The sequence below is a fragment of the Neofelis nebulosa genome, chromosome 7 (genome assembly GCF_028018385.1).
Source record: "Neofelis nebulosa isolate mNeoNeb1 chromosome 7, mNeoNeb1.pri, whole genome shotgun sequence".
NCBI classification, from domain to species: Eukaryota; Metazoa; Chordata; class Mammalia; order Carnivora; family Felidae; genus Neofelis; species Neofelis nebulosa.
Window position 1 is genome coordinate 7,268,844 of NC_080788.1, and position 21,766 is coordinate 7,290,609.

Genomic DNA, 21,766 nt, shown 5'->3' on the forward strand with positions numbered 1-21,766 from the left:
GCACTGAGTATCTTAGTCTGGTTTCCCAGAAGCAGGCTGGGAGGTGAGGATGTGTGTGTAAGTGATTGATTGAGAAAATCCTCCTGAGGAACTGGAAGGAGGTGGGGTGGGGGTGGACAGGAGGGTGTAAGACAGGGAAGGGGAAGAAGTCAGGCAGTGGGACTGCGTGAAGCCCGGTTCCAGCCTCAGCCTGATCCTGAGGGGAGCTCTGGAGCACACATTACATCTCAGAATTTTCCTTCTGTAAGAATCAGTCACTGGCTGCTGGCTGCCCCTTCCCGTGTGTGTGTGTGTGTGTGTGTGTGTGTGTGTGTGTGTGTGTGTGTGTGTTTAGGAGCGGACATCAATTCCCAGGTATTTCCTGCTTCTGGGGAATGGCTCTACAGACCTCTGAAGATCACAGATGTGAATCTTTAAAAGCAAAGCACACAGAAGCTAGGGAGGGGCTCACAGAACGGATAAAGGGACAAGGCATGGAGCGTTTATGGTGTCTGCTATCTGTGATGGGCAAAGAGATATTTTTAATTTTTTTTTTCAACGTTTTTTATTTATTTTTGGGACAGAGAGAGACAGAGCATGAACGGGGGAGGGGCAGAGAGAGAGGGAGACACAGAATCGGAAACAGGCTCCAGGCTCCGAGCCGTCGGCCCAGAGCCCGACGTGGGGCTCGGACTCACGGACCGCGAGATCGTGACCCGGCTGAAGTCGGACGCTTCACCGACTGCGCCACCCAGGCGCCCCCAAAGAGATATTTTTAAAGAGAAGGCAAGGGGCGCCTGGGTGGCTCAGCTGGTTAAGTGTCCGACTTCGTCTCAGGTCATGATCTCGCGGTTCATGGGTTCAAGCCCTGCGTCAGGCTCTGTGCTGACAGCTCAGAGCCTGGAGCCTGTTTCGGATTCTGTGTCTCCCTCTCTCTCTGCCCCTCCCTCACGCACGCTGTCTCTCTCTGTCTCTCTCAAAAATAAACATTTAAAAAATCTTTAAAGAGAGGGCAATTAATGTTGATCGAAATTCTACTTTGTAACTAGAGCTTTACGTACATTGTCTTACTTAACTCTCAGAGAAGAAAAAGAAAAGGCCTGTGAAGTACACATGTGTCCTTATTTCACAGAAGAGAAAACAGAGTCCCAGACAGGAAAATTAGCTTATTCCACTCGGAGAGTATCGGAGCCCATCCTCATTCCAACACAGAGTTCTCTGGCGTAAAATTCCTGTTCTTTCCACTGGAACACCCTCATCCCCAAAGGAAGAAATTAAAAATCTAGTTATAAAGTGGTGAAGGGAGGGGCGCCTGGGCGGCTCAGCTTGTTAACCGTCCGACTCTTGGTTTTAGCTCAGGTCATGATCTGACAGTTCGTGAGTTTGAGCCCCACGTCAGGCTCTGAGCTGTGTCAGCGTGGGGCCTGCTTGAAATTCTCTCTCTCCCTCTTTCTCTGCCCCTGCCCCACTCATGCACGTGCTCGCTCTCAAAATAAATAAATAAACTTAATAAAATAAAATGCAGAACTTGGCTCTGAGAAACTGAGGAAAGAGAGTTGATTTTGTTGATTTTGTTCTCATCTGTGTCCTTAGTGCCTGGGCATAGTTGGGGCTCCATAGACATTTGCTGAGCAAGCGGGCGACCAGGAACTTAGGCACCGGTGACATCCACCTGAGTGTGGTGGGCAGTGCACGGAAAAGGCCGCCTGGGCAGGTGCCCGTATCTTCTGGGCGGTGTGGTGTCTGGGGGGAGGGCTCAGTGGGGGATGGGCTCTGAGGGCAGGAGCCTCAGCATGGAGCAGGTGGGCGCCTCAGCAGGTGCATAGAACTCAGTGCTGGGAGGGCTACAGGAGGCCCTGCCCAGAGATCTGAGTGGCCAGTGCATCAGAAAGGCCTGGTGGTGGCAAATAGCAAGGCTCGCATAAGGCGCTGGACGCCCAGCCCTTGGAGCTCTCGGAAGGACATCCCATAGGTCCCGGCCTGGGGAAGCCAGTGATCATCAGGGCAGCCCCTAGATCAAGGTGCCAAGTCAGAGCAGGATCAACAACCTGTTTCACTGGACTGGGGGTTTCCATACCCAAAAAGTGTGTACAGCCTCTTTTTTTAAAATGTTTTTTTGTTTTACTTGGGGCGGGGGGGGGGGGGGACGGGCAGCGAGCGATTCAGAGACACAGAATCCAAAGCAGGCTCCAGGCTCTGTCAGCACAGAGCCTGATGCAGGGCTCGAACCCACGAGCCATGAGATCATGACCTGAGCCAAAGTCGGACATCGGACGCTCAACCGACTGAGCCACCCAGGTGCCCCTAGAGCCTATTAACTAACTCCCATGGGCGTGGACAGGAGTCCGCACTGGGCTGGGACTGCAGATGAGGGCAGGTGGGCTTAAGTGTGAGGGTGGCTGCCGAACCCCCAGTTCTGCACCGAGCTTCCCTCTTTAGACCTATCCCTGCCCCTCTGCATCTGCCCTCTGTCTGCTCTTGTCCAGAGCTGGCAGCCGCCTTCCTGTGCCCACGACGCCTGCCTGGCCGGTGCTCTCCCCAAAGCACCCTGCAGTCCTGGCCTCTCTTCCACGCTGGGCTGCTCTCGGGCCGGTCCAGCTGACGTTCCCACGTGCACCATCATGCACCTCTGCCCCTTCTCTTGGAGGTTCCGCTGGCCTGCCCCTCCGTATGCTCTGTCTCCCTGTGATAGCCCTGAGCCGTCTCCCTCCCCGACACCACACACCCATTCAGGACATTCTGTTCTTTCACAGTGTTGCCTTCATGGCGGCACGGCCATCTTCTGCGCTTCAAAAACTTCCAGGAAAGTTGAGAACTGAGAATTCACGAAGCCCATACCCGTGTCTCTCCTGGGAACCTCCTTTAGGGCCACACTTTTGAGAAAGGATGGGTTTGGCCGCCCCTTCCTTGTGTAAACAGATTTCTCTTGGAGAACATTCTCTGCTTTGGGGACTTTCCTGGCTTCAGGCCCAGGTCGCTTGAGAAAGTTCTAGGCTCTGCCAGTGCCTGTGCAATCTCGTCCTGACTCCCAGAGCATTTTTCCCAGGCCCTCACCTAAGCATCCATTCAGCCCCCTTTCTCCGTCCTCCGTGGTAATTTGTCATTATGTGTCTTCATTCACTGGGTACAGGGGCTACACAAAAACACGACCACAGGGTTATTTCTAGAAAGATACACAAGAAAATGACAACAGTGGCTGCCTTTGGGCCTGGGAGAAAAGAGTCAGGGAAGCTCTGTTTTCTACATTTATCTCCTTTGTCATTGGAATATTTACCACAAACACATCCTTAACCTTTTGGTTTAATGACACAAGTGTGTTTTTATATCTTCTTCCCTCCATTGTCTCTTTCTCAACAGCCTTCTAAGTGGGAGGGTCTGTGTCGTGCCTTGTAAGGATGGGGTGGATGCAGACCCCTGGCCCCCCCTGCAAGGATGCTGCCTCGTAAGAGAGGTAGACTGTGACAGAGGCTCCGGTGACGAGAGTCTGGATAGAGTCACAAACGAGGCAACAGTCACTCCCGGGGGGAAGCAGTAAAAGAGCAGAAAGGAGGGGTCTCACAAAGGAAATGGCGTTGAGAGTGGGTTTGGAAGCAGAGGCCGCACATCGCTCAAGAAAAGGTTGAGCTTATGTTCTCACCATGCCTGGCACCGGGCATGGCCCTGGGGGTCTGGACAACTGGAGCTGGATGAGTGGGGCACCACGCGCCTGGCTGAGGGGACGCACTAGGTCAGGCCCACGGGCAGTCAGGAGCCGGTTTGTGAAGAAGACGCACAGGCCGGGCTGGGGCCGGGCTGCCAAGGGCACAGAGGCCGGGCTAAGTGCCTGGGAAGTACATGTGTTGTTGTGACCTTTCCTTTGCAGAGGAACAGTGTAGTGACATCCCAATAATTTGGAAGCAGGGTGAAGAGGGCATTTTGCTTTCCCACTTCATACGTGGTGGCTTATCTAGTCCTTCTTGACCTCCTCTGCACCCACCATGCACCGCCTGTCTCGAGCATGAGCTCCCAGAGCTCCCAGGGCATTTCTGGGATGATGGCCTGTCTTGAGTTCTCGAATTCTTTTATGGTTCTGGGCGATGATAATAATTATAAGGATAATTTCTTTCATTCGTAGGGCACCCCAAGGTTTTATAAAATTCCTCCACCTGCCTTTCGTTGAATATACCCAATACTTAGCCAGTTAGCGCCCATGCGTGAGTTTTCCAGGCGAAGGGCCCTGAGGCTCAGGCTGGTGTGGGAAGTGAGAGCCACACTTGAGAGCAGGCCCTCAGACCTCACCTCCTGCCGAGGCACAGTCGCTTCCTGCCCGGGTTGGGAGTAACTCGAAAAGAGGATCCGTATTTCATGCTTGCAGAGTCCTGTTGTTTAAAAGAATGGGTACAGATTTCAGCCCACACAATCCAATGTGCTCGACAAAGAGAACTTCTCGTGACTTATCCCTGCTTCTGCTGGGCGGTGGGAATGGTCTCAGCCGGCCTGTGCTTCCTCTCCCTTCCCTGCCAGAGTCCTGGTGCTGAGGGATGGGGCTGGCACTGTGGGCCCTTCCTGTGTCATTCTCGCCCCTGTATAAGAGGCCCTTCAGGCTGGATGACTGTCCTTGTCCTTTAGAGTCCCCGTCGCACACACAGGTGTCTGGCTGCCCTCGTGAGTCTCGGCAGCTGGGCAGTCTCACCGCATCCCGGCTGCCTAGGCGTCCCGATCGCACATTTCTGCCTGAGGTTGTTACTATCTCTCCACTGCCCTCAGATTTCCTGAACCTGTCTGGGTTCTGTTACCCCCACCCGGTCAGGGGTGGGACAGAAACGGTTTCACTGCCTGTGGACACACCTGTGTCTCCGTGCTTTTTGCCTCCCGTCTGGGTCCCCTGCCTGTAGTCAAGGCTCCAAGCCTTGCCCTGACATCAGACATCCTCCCAGACCGAATGCCTTTGCCAAACCCTTCTCGTTATCTCCTGGGCCTCAACTTTGAGGCCAGGAAAAGACTCATTCTCTCATTTTTCTCTGTCATTCTGCTTCATTATCTCTTCTCTGAGGCACAGGATGCTATACGGTAAGTCTGCTGGAATAGGGAAAGGGCTTGGGAATAGAAGATTCAAAGGGGGAAAAAAACACCACAATTAACACTTCAGAATATTATCTAAGCACGGTGGCAATATGCTTATCCCAGAGTAAAATTTCTTGATCTTACTGATTATAATCGTGTTAACGTGTTGTGATAAACCAGTCTAGAGGCGGAATGCTTGGGTTTGAATCCTGATGATTCTGCCACTTACTTGCTGTGTGACCTGGTACAAGGTTACCTACCCTTTCTGGGCCTCCTTTTTCTCATGTGTGCATTGGGAATAAAAACAACTTTATAGAAGTGTTGTGAGGAGTAAATAAACAAATGTATAGAAAGCCCAGAGAACAGTGCTTAGCACATAATAAGTGCTCAGTAAATAGTAACTGTTACTATGGAGTGTCAGGTCTTTGGGCTCAGCTGCAGCCTCGGAAGGCTGCTCAGGAGGATGATTCAAAGATGGTTGAGGTTTGGGATGATGTCCTGATACTGCTGGCCTAGTGCCTCCCTGCCCTCTGCATTTATCTCTCAGAGCTGTCATCAGGAGATTAAAGCTGTAGCTTTTTTTTTGGTCATGTAACAGGCTTTGTGGTTTGGCATGGAAAATAAAGTCCCTCTGGGGACGTATAACTTCATATTCACTAACGTTTATATGAAGGAAGGTGAAATATTTATAATAAGAAATCAAATGGATTTGCTTTCCAAAAGCATTAACTATAGAATAGCAAACAGAGTGAAGATGAACAGAAAGAATCCACACCCTCGAGCCAGCCTTTACCTTAGAGACCTCCTGTTCAGTTCTTCCCGGATTAAAAGATGGGAGACCTGGGGTGGGAGAAGGGGAGGGATTTGCCAGGATCACGCTGGCCAGTAGCCAGATCTACAACCAGGCGATCTGCTTCCCGTGTCCGGCTCCAAATTCATCCAGCCACCTTGGTTCTCCGGATGCTCCAGCAAAGGACAGCCATTCTTGGGCAGGCCACGTCCTCGGAATCCGTTGGTACTTCCCTCTCCCGACAAACCGAGTGCGAAGAAACTCTGAGGTCCACCCGCGGCCAGTCTTAGCATATCAGAGACTGTGAGCCTCGGGCAACTCATTTTATTTCTCTAAGCATTAGATGATTTCCCTTTGGAAATGCATAATGCAGCCTGGCCTGTTGGCTGCAAGGTATAGTGAGGATCAGGATGTGATAACATGTGCCACAGTGCTCAGAGTGTAAATGAACATATATAAGCAGCAGCCTGTAGGTATTTACCCAAAGAAAATAAAGACACTAACTCAAAAAGATACATGGACCCCTGTGTTCATTGCAGCATTATTTACAGTAGCCAAGATATGGAAGCAGCTCAAGTGTCCACCGATAGACAAATGAATAAGGAATGTGGTGTATACACACACACACACACACACACACACACACACACACACGAATATTATGCAGGCCTAAAGAAGGATAAGATCATGCCATTCATGACAACATGGATGGACCTAGACAAAGTGAAATAGGTCAGACAAGAACAAATAACATATGATTTCACTTGTACATGGAATCTATGAAGACAAATGAAGAAACAAACAAACGAACAGCAGAATCAGACCCATAAATACAGAAAACAATTGATAGTGGCCAGAGGGGAGAGGGGGATGGGCAAAATGGGTGAAGGAGAGTGGGAGTAACCAAAGACTGAGCCTTGGGGGCCTCTGCCAACAGCCTCTCCTTCAGGCGTGTTCCTGTCCCACCTTGCATACCTTGATGTTAGTGTCTCCTGACTAGACATCACTAGATGAAGCTGGATCCCATCCAGAAGGTTCTGATTTAGCCTTTTAGGAAGTGGGCCCGTGGCTCTTTGTTTATAGAGTCAGCCTACATCTATCTTGGAAGTACTTTTACTGTGGCTGATTTCAAGCCACCAGTAATTGAACAGCTGACTTTAGAAATTCCTAAAGATCTTAACATTTGGCTTTTGTCGGCCTGTAAGAATCAGCTGTGGCATGCCACTGGCTGAGATCGAATGCGGTGTAGCCGTGTGCCCTGATGTTGGTTTTTTTTTCCATGTAATATTATGTTGGGAACCATTATGCATCCATCATTGTAATAATTGATTCAGACAAGGTTATCGGTGGGTGCCTCGGATGAAAGATTTTTGGGGAAAGGATATTCACGCCGTGCCAAGGTATCACCCTAACACATAGTTACTACTTGCAAAAAAGGATAAAAGCACGTTTACACTGGACAGGTCTGGCAGCAATCACTTTAGGGAAGGGATCAAAGTAGTGAACAAGCTGACGGGCCTTTGGTGTGATAGGAGGGGAAGAACACAACCTTGCCCGGGTGGTATTTTTGTTGAAAGGATCTAATCTAAACACAATCATGAGGAAACCTTTAGATATTCAGATTGTGGCAGTTTGGGCAAAACAGGCCTGAACTCTTAAAAAAAAAAAAAAAAAAAAGGGCGCCTGTGTGGCTCAGACGGTTAAGCATCTGACTCTTGATTTCAGCTCAGGTCATGATCTCACAGTTGGTGGGATTGAGCCCCGCATCTGGCTCTGTGCTGACAGCACGGAGCCTGCTTGGGATTCTCAATCTCTCTCTCTCTCTCTCTCTCTCTCTCTCTCTCTCTCTCTCTCTCTCTGCCCCAGCCCTGAACACACACTCACTCTCTCTCTCTCTCTCTCTCTCTCTCTCTCTCTCTCTCAAATAATAAATGAATAAACTTAAAAAGAAGTCAGCTTCATGAAAGAAGAAACGAACAGGGTTTGTGACTGCTGTAGATTAAAAGGAGACTAAGGAGCCGTCACAACCAGATGGGACACATGATCCTTGATGGGAGCCGGATTTAAGAAAATAGCTGTGAAGGACATTTTGGGGACAAGTAGAGAAAGTCGAATATGGACGCTGTGTGAGATCATATAATTCTATTAGTACTGCCATGTTGGGTGTGATGATGGGACTGGGCTTACAAAGGACACGGTGCTAGTTCTTGGAGATGAGACCCATGCTGCGGGGCTTAGGGCTAGAGGGAGAATGTCTGCAGTTGACTTTCAAAGGATTCTGAGAAAAAAAAAAAAAGCATGCACCCAAATAAGAATACAGTAGGAGAAGAAGAGAATGTGGTGAATGTTAGCAATAGATGGATGTAGATGAAAGATATATTGGTAGGCATCGTACAATTTAAATTTCTGCCGGTTTGGTGTTTTTCAAATGCAAAGAGGAAGTTATTACATTATGATAGGTTCCTTCACAAAATACTGTAATTTTGATCTGCATACTGTTTCACTGTAGAAATATACTGCCATTCACTTAACCAGATCTCCTGCTGGATCATCTATTTTTACTGTTATAAACTGTGAGCGTCCTTGGAATGGAATCATAGCACACATTTATGATTATGTCCCACGGTGGTCTTCTGATTATCATGCCAAAGGGAAAGAATTTCCAAACAAGTTTTTAGGCTCTGACGGGATGAATTCTCATGCTTTAAGCTTACAAGAGACGAGCTTGTTGACTCTTAATATGACAACAGAAAACCTCCCCATGGCCTTCCTCAGAGGGTTGTGTGAGGGGTAAGGACCTCTATCTGAGAAAGTCAGATGCCCCATGTGAGCAAATCTGAAGGGCAGAGGCCCTGGGAGCATAGCAGAGACACCTGAGTAGCATTCAGACGATAGTAGGTTCAGCTCCTACCACAGGATGGGTTGGATAGTGTCTCTGGGAGTGGGGCTCTGGCACTGGTTTGCTTTATAAGCTCCCCCAGGGGCTCCTGAGGCGAACCAGTGTGGAGAAGGGCCGGTGTAGCAGGATCCAGAAAGAATAGTCCAGGCGGTGGGAGGAAGCCAGAGTAGGGGGAGGTGGGGGGGGAAACAGGTACAAGGTGGTCCTGAAAAGGGACTAGAGAGAGAAAACGGACATGACTAAGAGAGACTTGATAAAGTTCTGTTGGGTGGGATATAATATGGTGTGAGTCCCTTCTCTGTCTCCCCAGGGACCCCCAGTAAACCTATAATTACTTTCAAACCCTTTTGTACTTGGGCTTTGGGGGAGGGGAATGATATTAGACTTGTCTCAAGGTGGGGACTAGGTAAGAGCAGAGGTGGTCAGAGACGGTTCAGCTCACACTGATTCTCAGAGGGAGGGAGAGTTGACAGGGCTGCAAAGGACACTGTCATGTTCTGTCTTGCTGCCTCTCCCTCTGGGGCACAGGTCCATGAGTTGGCTCTGCCGGGTCACTGGTCTCCCTTCCTGGCCAATGCATTCTAGAGGTCATAGACTTACAATCATTCTATTATTTTATTATTGGATTTAAGAGACACTCCGAGTCTCTTGATCTGATCAGAACACAGCATAGTTTCCAAGGTTGTATTGATTCAAAGCCAATCAAGAGCATTCGAACCACAGTTCAGAAATCTCTCTTGAGAAGGCTTGTTCTAATCTTAATCTTTTGTCCTTGGGATACTCGCTCTTTGTTACATCTTCTCTATCATGTAAGAGATAGATAGGCTTCCTATTCTGAAGATGGACCTGGGAATTTTAAGCAGTGATTTATTTTGATGCTTCGTTTTGCATCTGCAACAGAAAATTGAGGGGGCCTGGCTGGTTTAGTCAGTTAAGCGTCCGACTCTTGATGTTGGCTCAGGTTGTGATCTCGTAGTTTGTGGGATAGAGCCCCACGTATGGCTCTGTGCTGAGGGCACAGAGGCTGCTTGGGATTCTCTCTCTCCCTCTCTCTCTGCCCCTCCCAAGCTCATGTGTGCACCCTAGAAAGAGAGAGAGAGAGAGAGAGAGGAAGGAAGGAAGAAGGAAGGAGGGAAGGAAGGAAGGAAGGAAGGAAGGAAGGAAGGAAGGAAGGAAGGAAGGAAGGAAGGAAGAAAGAAAGGGAAGGAAAGAAAGGAAGAAAAAGAAAATTGAATAATATCTTCTTTCTCCACAAATGCTGCTGAGGCAGTTGCTAAGAAGTGAGAAATAGTAGTTTGTAAGGAAAGCAATAAGTGTATTTTGTTTATTTTCTTTCATGAAAGACACAATTCTTTTTATTTATTTATTTTTTTATTTAAAAAGGTTTTTTAATGTTTACTTGTTTTTGAGAGAGAGAGAGAGAGAGAGAGAGAGAGAGAGAGCAAGTGGGGAAGGGGCAGAGAGAGAGGGAGACAGACACAGAATCCGAAGCAGGCTCCAGGCTCTGAGCTGGCAGCACAGAGCCTGACACGGGGCTCGAACCCACAAACCGCAAGATCATGACCTGAGCCAAAGTCAGACGTTTAACTGACTGAGCCACCCAGCACCCGAGACCCAATTCTTTTTAAATAACAACGTATAGAGGAAAGCTGAAATGTATGGTTTTTAAAGAAAAGTTAGGTTTCTTCAGCCAGGACTGCAAATGTTGCATTATGTGGTCAACTCAGGCTTCCTCTTCCTGTTTGCTCCGAGAAGAAAAGAGAAAAGGTAGTATGCATTTCTCTACCTTACTAATTTGTAGGCAGTCTTTCGCTTTGGGATTCATTAGAGCAAGAGGGAAACACTATTTTTTAAATTTTTTTTTTTCAACGTTTTTTATTTATTTTTGGGACAGAGAGAGACAGAGCATGAACGGGGGAGGGGCAGAGAGAGAGGGAGACACAGAATCGGAAACAGGCTCCAGGCTCCGAGCCATCAGCCCAGAGCCTGACGCGGGGCTCGAACTCACGGACCGTGAGATCGTGACCTGGCTGAAGTCGGACGCTTAACCGACTGCGCCACCCAGGCGCCCCGGGAAACACTATTTTTAAAATATATAGAAGATGCTCCTTCTCTAAAAGGATTTTGAAGACTGCTTATAATTACATTTCCACGAATCTAGGCTGGAGTCACAGAATCAAATGGTCATAGGGACTGTGCCAGAGAAACAACTCAGTAATCTTGACATTAAATGACCCCTGGAACTCTCAGTGTTAGAGGTACAGTGGGGAGTTCTGGATGGAGCCTGGACAACTGGAAAGAACCATCTGTGTCTAAAGGGGAAGTCAGTGAGCATCAGTGTCACTCCGTGTGTGTGTGAGAAGCAAGAAATCTATATTTTTGTGTGAAGTTTCTCAGTTATTCACTGTGGGTCTCTAATTCAGTAGGTCGTGGGCCAGGCAAAACTGATTTGTGACCAAGGTTTGGTTTTCAGGCCGACAGTTTGAGATATCTTATCAGATTGGAAAACCTGAAGTGTTGGCAGAAGGGGGCAAATGCGCAGGGTGTTCTGGAGGAAAATCTGGAGGTCTGGGTGTGAGGGGAGGAGGAGTCGGAAGGTCTGGTGCAGGGTGTGTGTGTGTGTGTGTGTGTTTGCAGGTGGGGGGAGGGTGTACAGATCTGGTGCAGGGTGTGTGTGTGTGTGTGTGTGTGTGTGTGTGTGTGTGTGTTTGCAGGTGGGGGGAGGGTGTACAGATGGGGAGCCAGAGGAAAATGAGTCCTGTTTTAACAAGTTACACTTGAGGTCATGACTGCGCATATCCAAGAGGAAAGGACAAAGAGGATGTAATTAACCTTGAACTCAATATGTGCCTACAGCATTGGAGCTGCAGTGTTAATATGATCAGAGTTAGTGTCTGGGATCATCAAGGAGGCATTTGTACTTTGTCCTGCTCTCTACGCTTATCATAGAATATTGTACTCTGTTCTGGGTATCACTTACAAAACAAACACTCTTTTTCTCTTAAATTATAAAAGTCATATGGGGTGCCTGGGTGGCTCAATCAGTTAAGCGTCTGACTTCAGCTCAGGTCGTGATCTCACGGCTGGTGGTTTTGAGCCCCGTGTCGGGCTCTGTGCTGACAGCTTGGAGCCTGGAGCCTGCTTCAGATTCTGTGTCTCCCTCCCTCTCTGCCCCTCCCCTGCTCACGCTGTGTCTCTCTCTCTTTCAAAAATAAAGACTAAAAAAATTAAAAATAAATAAAAATAAAAGTACTATGTTTTTATTGCAGAAAAATAGGAAAATATTGAAATTGAGAAAAGGGAAACTGCCTGTATGTAATCCTGCCCCCTATAATAACAATTAATGGCTTCATATATATCCTTCTAGCTTTTGTTTTAAGTTTATTTATTTATTTTGAGAGAGAGAGCATGGGAGTGGGGAGGGGCAGAGAGAGAAGGAGGGAAGAGAGAAACCCAAGAAGGCTCTGCCCTGTCAGTGTGGAGCCCAACGCAGGGCTCAAACCCATGAACCGTGAGATCATGACCAAGAGCTGACCGCTTAATGGAGTGAGCCACCCAGGTGCCCCTAGCCATTTTTTTCTATATATACTGAAATATTTTATAGCATTGGAATCATAGTATAAACACTACATTGTAATAGGTTTTTTCCCATAACATATCTTGAACATTTAATCATATCAATAAAATGTTCTGCTATAGCATGATTTTTTTTACAGCATGATTTTTAATGGCTACTTAGCATTTATTCCATTTGATGGAGGTATCAAAATTTATTTATTTATTTATTTATTTATTTATTTAAAATTTAGAGCTAATAGTCTATTGCTGGACACATGCTGTTTCTCCTTTATAAACACCGTCATCTTTTTTTTTTTCCAATTTTTTCTGTGTTTAAATTTTATTTAAATCCAAGCTACTTAACATATAGTGTAGTAATGGTTTCAGGAGTAGAATTTGGTGATTCATCACTTTCATATAACACCCAGTGCTCATCCCAGCAAGCACCCTCCTTAATGCCCTTCGCCCATTTAGCCCATCCCCCCACCCACCTCCTTTCCAGCAGCCCTCAGTTCTACGTATTTTAGAGTCTTTTATGGTTTGCCTCCCTTTCTGTTTTTATCTTATTTTCCCTTTCCTTCCCCTGTGCTCGTCTGCTTTGTTTCTTAAGTTCCACATAGGAATGAAATCATATGATCTGTCTTTCTCTGACTAATTTCGCTTAGTATAACACATTCTAGCTCCATCCACATTGTTGCAAATGGCAAGCTTTCATTCTTTTTTTTTTTAATGTTTATTTGTTTTTGAGAGAGCGCCAGCCAGGGAGGGGCAGAGAGAGGGGGGAAGAGGATTCAAAGTGGGCTCGGCATTGACAGGCCGACAGCAGCGAGCCCAAGGTGGGGCTCAAACTCACAAACTGCCAGATCATGACCTGGGCTGAGGTCGGACGTTCAACCGACAGTCACCCAGGTGCCCCAAGATTTCATTCTTCTTGATCGCTGAGTAATATTTCAAACAATGTCATCCTCAATGCTAAATCTTTCCACATATTCCTGCTTATTTTCCTAGGATACACTCCCAGAAAATGGAATTGTTAGGTGTGGCAAAAGACGAGGGCACTGCTGAAAACCTGAAATAATATGTTTTGAAATCAGGAAGGGTGAGGCCTTCAGCTTTGTTCTCCTTTCTTGAGGTGGTTTTGGCTGTTTGGGTTCCTTTGTGGTTCCATATGAATTTCAGGATTACTTTTGTTCTATTTCTGTTTTTAAAAATGCCATTGGGATTTTGACAGGGATTGCGTTGGATCTGTAAGATCACTTTGGGTAGTGTGGACGTGTTAACAATATTAAACTTTCCAACCCATGAACACAGGTGTTTTCCCATTTATTTGTGTCTTCTTTCATTTCTTTCAGCGCTGTGTTGTGATTTTCAGTGTGTAAGTCCTTGGCCTCCCCGGTTAACTTAACTCCTCAGTATCATTCTTTTGGATGCTACTGTAAGTAGGATCATTTTCTCAATTACTTTGTGGATTGTTTGCTGTTTCTGACACCATATTTGAAGTAATATATGCAGAAACTCGAACACTTCCAGAAAAGGCTGATAATGATAGGAAGACAAGAAACCTTCTCAATGAAGGAAAGTTTAAGAAACATGGTGATGGGAATGCAGGCTGGTGCAGCCACTGTGGAAAACAGTACGGAGGTTCCTCAAAAAACTAAAAATAGAACTACCCTATGACCCAGCAATAGCACTGCTAGGCATTTATCCACGGGATACGGGTGTGCTGTTTCTAAGGGACACATGCCCCCTCATGTTTATAGCAGCACTATCAACAATGGCCAAAGTATGGAAAGAGCCCAAATGTCCATCAATGGATGAATGGATAAAGAAGATGTGGTATGTATGTGTGTGTGTGTGTATATATATATATACACACACATATATATATAAACAATGGAGTATTACTCGGCAATCAAAAAGAATGAAATCTTGCCATTTGCAACTATGTGGATGGAACTGGAGGGTATTATGCTAAGCGAAATTAGTCAGAGAAAGACAAGTGTCATATGACTTCACTCATATGAGGACTTTAAGAGACAAAACAGATGAACATAAGGGAAGGGAAACAAAAATAATACAAAAACAGGGAGGGGGACAAAACAGAAGAGACTTATAAATATGGAGAACAAACTGAGGGTTATGGGAGGGGTTGTGGGAGGGGGGATAGGCTAAATGGGTAAGGGGCACTGAGGAATCTACTCCTGATATCATTGTCGCACTACACGCTAACTAATCTGGATGTAAATTTAAAAAAATAAGAAATAAAATTAAAAAAAAGAAATATTAAAAAGAAAAAGAAACATGGTGATAAGCGGCCTGGAGTAGAGAAGACCAGGGTTGGATGTGAACACTAACAGCAAAGCCAGCCGTAATCAAAAGGTACACTTGGCTTTTCTCCAATGGTAGAGGCTCTCCAGCTTTGGAATAGAGCCATCATTAACGTGAGAGACTTCTGCATTTGGTTGACGGTCATCATGTAAGCTGGGTAGGAGTCTGGAGTTGGGATTTATTAGGCCCGTGAGTGAATCTTAGCCGGGCCGCTTGTCAGCTGTGTGGACTGGGACAGGTTATTTGAACTCTCTGAATCTGAACCTTCTCATATATCAACTGTGGAATTCAGCAGTATCTTCCTTGTAATAATGCCGTGACATTGATGCATGATGCACCGTAATTCTGAAGATTTAGAGTGTTCTTTGCTCTTCGGTGATTTCAGTGAATATTACTGAGAATTTTCGTGAACATTATTTAGAGCACACAGCCATGGGCCTTGTGCTGTGCCCTCCAGAGGATCACCGAGAGGCAAAGACATGACCTGTGCCCTAGAGGGGATTACAGAGAGACAAGAGGGAAGGAACTAGTGACACTGAGGGGATGGGGCAGGGGGCATTTTCAGGAAAGTAAAGAATGGGGCACAAAAATTATGTCAGCGAACAAACCATGTGATATATTTGTGGGTGAACAGCAACAACAACAACAAAAAGAAAAAAAAAGGAAGAAAGAAAGTCACAAAAATTCTTTCATTAGTTTGCTAATGTTTTCCTTTTATTCTCTGAATTTTATGCAATATTAATATAACCATGTGAAGACATTTTATTTCCAGCCACTGCTGAAGTGGACATAGGAGAGGAAAGAATGAGGAGGAATGAGGGGACCGTTGACATTTGGGTTATATTACATTTAAAAATAACTTTATTTTTCAGTAGTATAGAGAAACCCATATTTGGTGACATGAGTAGATTTTCGGGACAAATTTAGCATGCTACGTCTGCAAATAACTTTTAATCCGTTAGTCGCATCCATATTTTTGTAGCCAGTAAAAGTGGTGCTGATTTATGTCTGCTTTTAAAGAAACCATTTACAGAAATGTTGTTTCCACTCATCGAAACAGCAAGCTTGAGAAGTTTCAGTCTCACAAAAAGCTATTTTCTGAGGGCGGTTAGATTCTAAATGTAACTCTCGTGTAAAAATACAGAAATGTCATCCCAAGGCACAAAATACAGCTAATAGGTCAAAGACCACATTCGAATGAAGCTTTCAATAGATACTTCAGTGAGTGACAAACTCACTTATTTGCTTGGCATATATTGAGTGCCGCAGGGCTGTTGTCCCTGTCTGGAGACGCCCCCTCTGGTATTGTGACTTCGCCTCTCTGTCCTCTGGAGAGACAGGCAGAGTTCATTGTCATCAGCTCAGGAAAGTCGCAGAGGGCATTCTGGCCATGGGTGAGAGCCTGAACTGGGTGACCACTACCGGCTTCCTGTGACATGGCAGGTGACTCTTACCAATTCTCCAGTATGACTTCATTTACAGCCAGTTGAGGAAGAAGCATGTATTTCCTCGACCGGTTTTCTTCTTCTTCTTTTTTTTTTAATTAAAAAAGCTTTTAAGTTATTTATTTTTGAGAGCGAGACAGAGTGAGTGGGGAGGGGCAGAGAGAGAGTGAGAGAGGATTCCAAGCAGGCTCTGCACCGTCCGCACAGATTTCGATGCGGGGCTCGAACTCACACACCATGAGATCATGACCTGAACCGAGATCAACTGGTTTTACTCTTCTCCCAGGCACAACGGAGGAGTGTCAAGCGTGTTGCAGGTGGTACCTTGGCCAAAGTAGAACAATTCAGGAGTGAAAGCCTGTGATAACGCCTGGTTATTCCAGACTTCCTTGTTTTTACCTTCTGCCTTGATGAAAACAATAGCAATTTGTACCTGTCTCAGAAAAAGAGAAACGAAGAAAACCATGAATTACGTTTGGCATCCGTTGATATTGATGGGGACTGGTAGCCTTCTGGGAATGATTCCAAACCACATCCACACTTGGGGGTTCAAACACACAGGAATGGGGTGGGGAAGCCAACAGACAATTAATGGCGAGGGAGATGAATGTTTGAGAACCTGGAAGAAAATCTGTGACGGAGAAAAGAGGACCAGCCATGGTGAGTCGGACTCGGCAACGGGCTGGAGTTTTGAAGGGGACCGGCATTTCGTCAGTCACACTGTGTGGCTGTGAGGTGAACCTGCCAGAGCCCAGCCCCGCTGAAGTGTACAAGCGGCTTGAGGAAGAAGGGGCTGTGCGCGTCTCACTCCCGGGGACCCAGACAGTTGGAACAGAGCATACCCCTGGGCGGGAGACAGGAGAGCTGTGGCACCTTGGAGGGGCAGTAGAGAGCACTGGGCTGTGGTCAGCAGCCCTTGGGACTGAAGATGAGTGGTGGAGAGTGGGGTATGACAGCACAGGATGGTAGGCATTGTGTTGAGCTCCCGGGGCAGGGAGCTAAGCTGTAAGCACTGACTTTTAATTTGCATCCCCCTAGCCCCAGAGCGGTAGAGCATCTTCTCAACCTTGGTAGTCGTTCCACCTTCCTTTTCTAAATTTTTTTTTTCAACGTTTTTTATTTATTTTTGGGACAGAGAGAGACAGACAGAGCATGAACGGGGGAGGGGCAGAGAGAGAGGGAGACACAGAATCGGAAACAGGCTCCAGGCTCTGAGCCATCGGCCCAGAGCCTGACGCGGGGCTCGAACTCACAGACCGCGAGATCGTGACCTGGCTGAAGTCGGACGCATAACCGACTGCGCCACCCAGGCGCCCCTCCACCTTCCTTTTCTAAAAGTGGATCTTCATATCCTTTTACTATGGAGCGTGGTTTTTTGTGGATATTTAAGAATTCTTTTATAAATTCCGGAGACCAATCCATTGTCAGCTTGATCTGCTGTAAATATCTTCTCCCAGCCTGTGGCTTGTCTTTCTCTTTTGTCTATAATGTCTTGTCATGCAGGAAGCTTTAGTGTGAAGATTGTCAAATTTATCAGTCTTTCATATTTTATTTGTATGTCTTTCTATGTCTTATGTAAGACATTCTTCCCAGCCCTGAGGGCATAAATACATTAGCCTGTTTTCCTGAAATATTTTCAGAAACATGAATTCTTCTGTCACCAGTTATTGCTGACCATCGTGATTTTTTGCCTCTGTGGTGAGAAGTGTAGCTGTGTTTCATTCGTGTTGATCTATGGTATTATGTTGTAAGAATAGATCACCATTTTTAATTGATTTGATTTGATTTGATTTTTACTTTTTTTAACACTTATTCATTTTTGAGAGACAGAGACAGAGTGTGAGCAGGGGAGGGGCAGAGAGAGAGGGAGACACAGAATCTGAAGCAGGTTCCAGGCTCCGAGCTGTCAGCACAGAGCCCAACACAGGGCTTGAACTCACCAACTATAGGACCTTGACCTGAGCTGAAGTCAAACGCTTCACTGACTGAGCCACCCAGGCACCCCAGATCATGATCTAAAAAAAATTTTTTTTTTACATTTATTTATTTTTGAGAGACAGAGACAGAGCACAAGTGGGGGAGGGGTAGAAAGAGAAGGAGACAGAGAATCCAAAGCAGGCTCCAGGCTCTGAGCTGTCAGCTCACAACAGCTCACAAGCCATGAAATCATGACCTGAGCCAAAGATGGGCGTTTCACCGACTGAGCCACCCAGGCGCCCCAAGATCACAATTTTAAAAATCCATTCTATCGGCACTTCATTTGCTATTACGAACAACACCGCGAACAGCATTCTTGTACTGTCTTTTGGGGCATATGAAGAAGTTTCTAAGGGTCAGAGGTTATGTGCACCTAACACTTTACTAAAGGAAAATTGTTTTTTAAATTGGTTGTATCGAGTTACATTCTGTCCATAAGTGTGGAAGCACTGACGTGACCCTATAACACTGGCAACGTTTATCTCTATTATTTCCTTCCTTCTCCTTTCTTTAGATTTACTCCGTTTTCTTTCTCAAATGTCTTGGTAGTTTTATTGATTGAGTTTCAATCTTCTTTTCTCATGTAAGTAGTTAGACTATAAAATGTCCCTTTACTGCTCTAGATGCAAGGTTTTTAAATAATTTTTTTTTTTTTACATAGTCTCCAACTTACAGAAAAGGGTCAAGTAAAGTACCAAAAAAAATCAGTCCTTTCAGGTAAAGTCCAAAAAAAAAATAGCATTTTTTAAAGTAACGTATGGAAAAGTGTCAGAGACCAAGCCAGGTAAGAAGGTCTGTCCCTTGGAAGGGGGGGGGGGTGGTGGGGAGGGGAAGGCAGCAGTGGTGGAGACTATTTTCAAGGGAGATGGACAAAACGTGTCACTATATTAGGGAGGACGGGAGCCAGCCAGGTTTCTCACTGTTGGAGAAGGGAGTTGTACCTATGGAGAGGAGAAAACTGAATGAATCCTTGATGTTGGATTAGAACTGGAGGCATTAGTGTGAGGTCTGTGGGTGTCCTTCTCAAGCAGCTTGGACTCAGGCACCTCCCATCAGGCACCCCCCATAGGCTGGTGGATGCTGTCCTCACCAGGTTTGGGCTTTAGCACCTCACACCGGGCTGCTTCCGTACACAGATGCCCTCCTGTCCCCGCTCAGGCTCTGACTCCCCATGCCAAGCCTCCCCACTGCACGGACGTGCTCCTCACTCTTCTCGGGCTGCGACACCCGTTCCAGGTCACCTCTTGATGGGCATCTATCGGTTACCTTGCTCTGTCCACCTAAGTGGCTTAGGGCTGAAGGGGTCAGGAAGGGAAAGGAAGGAGAAGGGCATCCCAGAAGTTTTGATACATAATATTGTCAATGTCATTCAGTTCTAAATAACTTCTAACTTCCAAGTTTGGTTTTTCTGTAACGCGTGAGTTATCTAGAAGTGTGTTTTAAATTTTCCAAAAATGCACAGGATCATACCTGTTTTCTTTTGGTTCTTGATTTCTGTCTTACCTGCCCTGCATACAGAGCATGTGGTTTATATGATACCGATTCTAGTTTTTATTATGATTTTCTCTGTGCCTAGTAAGTAATTAATTTTCACAAATATGTTCTGTATTCTTGGAAAGTATTTTTAAGTGTTGGGTACACGTAGAAGTGAATGGTTCTATAGATGTTCGTAGATTAAATATTAATTGTATTATGCAAATACTCTGTCCTTCCAAAATTTTTGTCTGCTTGATGTATCAGAGAAGCATAATAAAATCTCCCATTATAATTGAGGATTTATACATTTTCCTTTGTAGCTCTATCACTTTTTGTTTTATAGATTTGGATGCTAAATGTATTGTGTTATTACAATTGTTATAGCCTCCTGGTGAATTACTCCTTTTATAATCATGCGGTTATTGAGATTCTCAACAATAGCTTTTCCCTTCAAGTTTAACATGGCCACAGCAGCGTTGTATGTGGGGCAGGAAGGGTTTGTTTCTTGGTATATTGTTTTCAGCCTTAGTTTAGCCTTTCTCTTTCATGTTTTGATTGTTTCTCTTGTAAATATCAGAGGATTGTGGATTTATAAATTTCTCCTTGTAATTCTATTACTTTTTGATTTACGTGTATTTTTAACCGAGTCAGCAAACCTTTAAATGTTTAAACTTTTACCGTCTGTAATGATTAGTTATTTTTGCCATCTTACTGTATGTTTTCTATTTATCTTGCATTTCCTATGCATCTTTTACCCCTTTTCTGCTTTTCTAGTGTCTTCATCTAATTTTTTAAAATTTCCCTGTACCTCATAAACACTTAGTGAATGCTGGCTAGTCCTATTTTATTTGGTCGTCTAGAAATCCCTGCATAATATGTTGTTAGGCATGGGTGTGTATTTGGAAATCCTGGTTTCTTTTTATTTTAGTGTTCAGCTTCTGCACACGCAGAACATTGGCTTCCTCAGGACCTACCAGAGCTCTTACAACTGAAAACATATGGCTCTGTGGCTTACATTTTCCCCACCAAATGTATGTCATGACAGTTTTTCTCATGTCCATGCCTTGCAATGTGTATATAATAGTTAATCGTTGGCCATAAATTTGTTTCCAGTTGCTTTGGTATTATGAGTAATGCCACAGTGAACATCTTTGTGCACATTTATAATTCCTCCCTTAGTATCACTTCCTTGAAACTGCTGATCACAAGGAAGAACCATTTTAAAGGCCTTGCCGGATGTTGCCAAGTTGCCTCCCAAAATGTCACACTCCTTTGTGTGGACATTTTCTAGCAGTGTAGGAAGTCCCAGAGAACATTCCAACAATTCCCTTCCCGAGGTCACATGGACCCCAGTCGGGTCGGGGAGAGAGCCGGGGGATCAGGTAGGCTGTGGCCACGGCTCTGGGAGCACCTGGTGGGTGTGGCTTGGGTGAGAGACCTCTCTCTGGCTCCCACCTGCTCCTCTTGGTCGGTCGTGGGCTCAGCACAGACTCCCCGGGCGGCAGGACCAGGCTCCACTCACTCAGGTGTCTCAGGTGTGCACGCCCCTCACTCCTGAGGACCATGGGAGGCCGGGCGCGGGGGGTCAGGAGGGAGGGCTCCCTAGCACCCCAAACCCCCGCGGGGGGGTAGTACGTTGGGGCCCGTCAGGTGGGCAAGAGGCGCCCCAGGTGGGCCCCGGGTTGGCCTTGGCGCCGGCTCGCGGAGCGCGGAGAGCAAGCCCGTGCGGAGATCGCCCGCCGCAGTCTGTTGACTCGGTGGACGATGTGCCTCCGTCGGAGGTCCGGGCGCCTCTCTCGGCTCCGGAGCTGCTGTCCCGGAGAGAGGGGGAGCGCCAGGGCTCGGGGCCCAGCCCGCCGCCCGCCGCGCCGCGCCGCCAAGCCCCGGCGGCCGCAGGAATCCGCGGGCAGCGGCCGGGACGGGGCCGGGCGGGGCGCGGGGACTGGCCGTCCTGCCGCCCGCCCGCTGCACAAAGCCCGCCCTTGTTCGGCGGCCTCGGACGCGTGCCCTGCGCCCAGACCTCCCGGGGTCCTCTCCGTCCCGCGCGCGCGGCCCGGCGTCCCGACAGCGCCGGGAAGGGGACGTGCCGCCTGACGCGAACGCCTGCTGGGGGGCTCTCTGCCAGGGCTCCTGGGGGCCTGCCCGGGGCTCCGCGCGGCCCTGCAAGGCCGGGCCCGCAGACCCCGCCTGCTTGGCCCCCTGCCGGTGGGTCACGGGCACCCGCCGCGGGCGGAGGCCAGCGAGGGTGCCCTCCTCGTGATCACCCCCGCG

The 21,766-nt window shown here is 47.0% G+C and overlaps 1 long non-coding RNA gene across 2 annotated transcripts in view; it reads left to right on the top strand.

The window, feature by feature from the left end:
• Positions 1 to 21,766, top strand: part of LOC131516048 (uncharacterized) — a 139,423-nt gene that overhangs the window by 43,744 nt on the left and 73,913 nt on the right. The gene's annotated exons all lie outside the window — the stretch shown is intronic.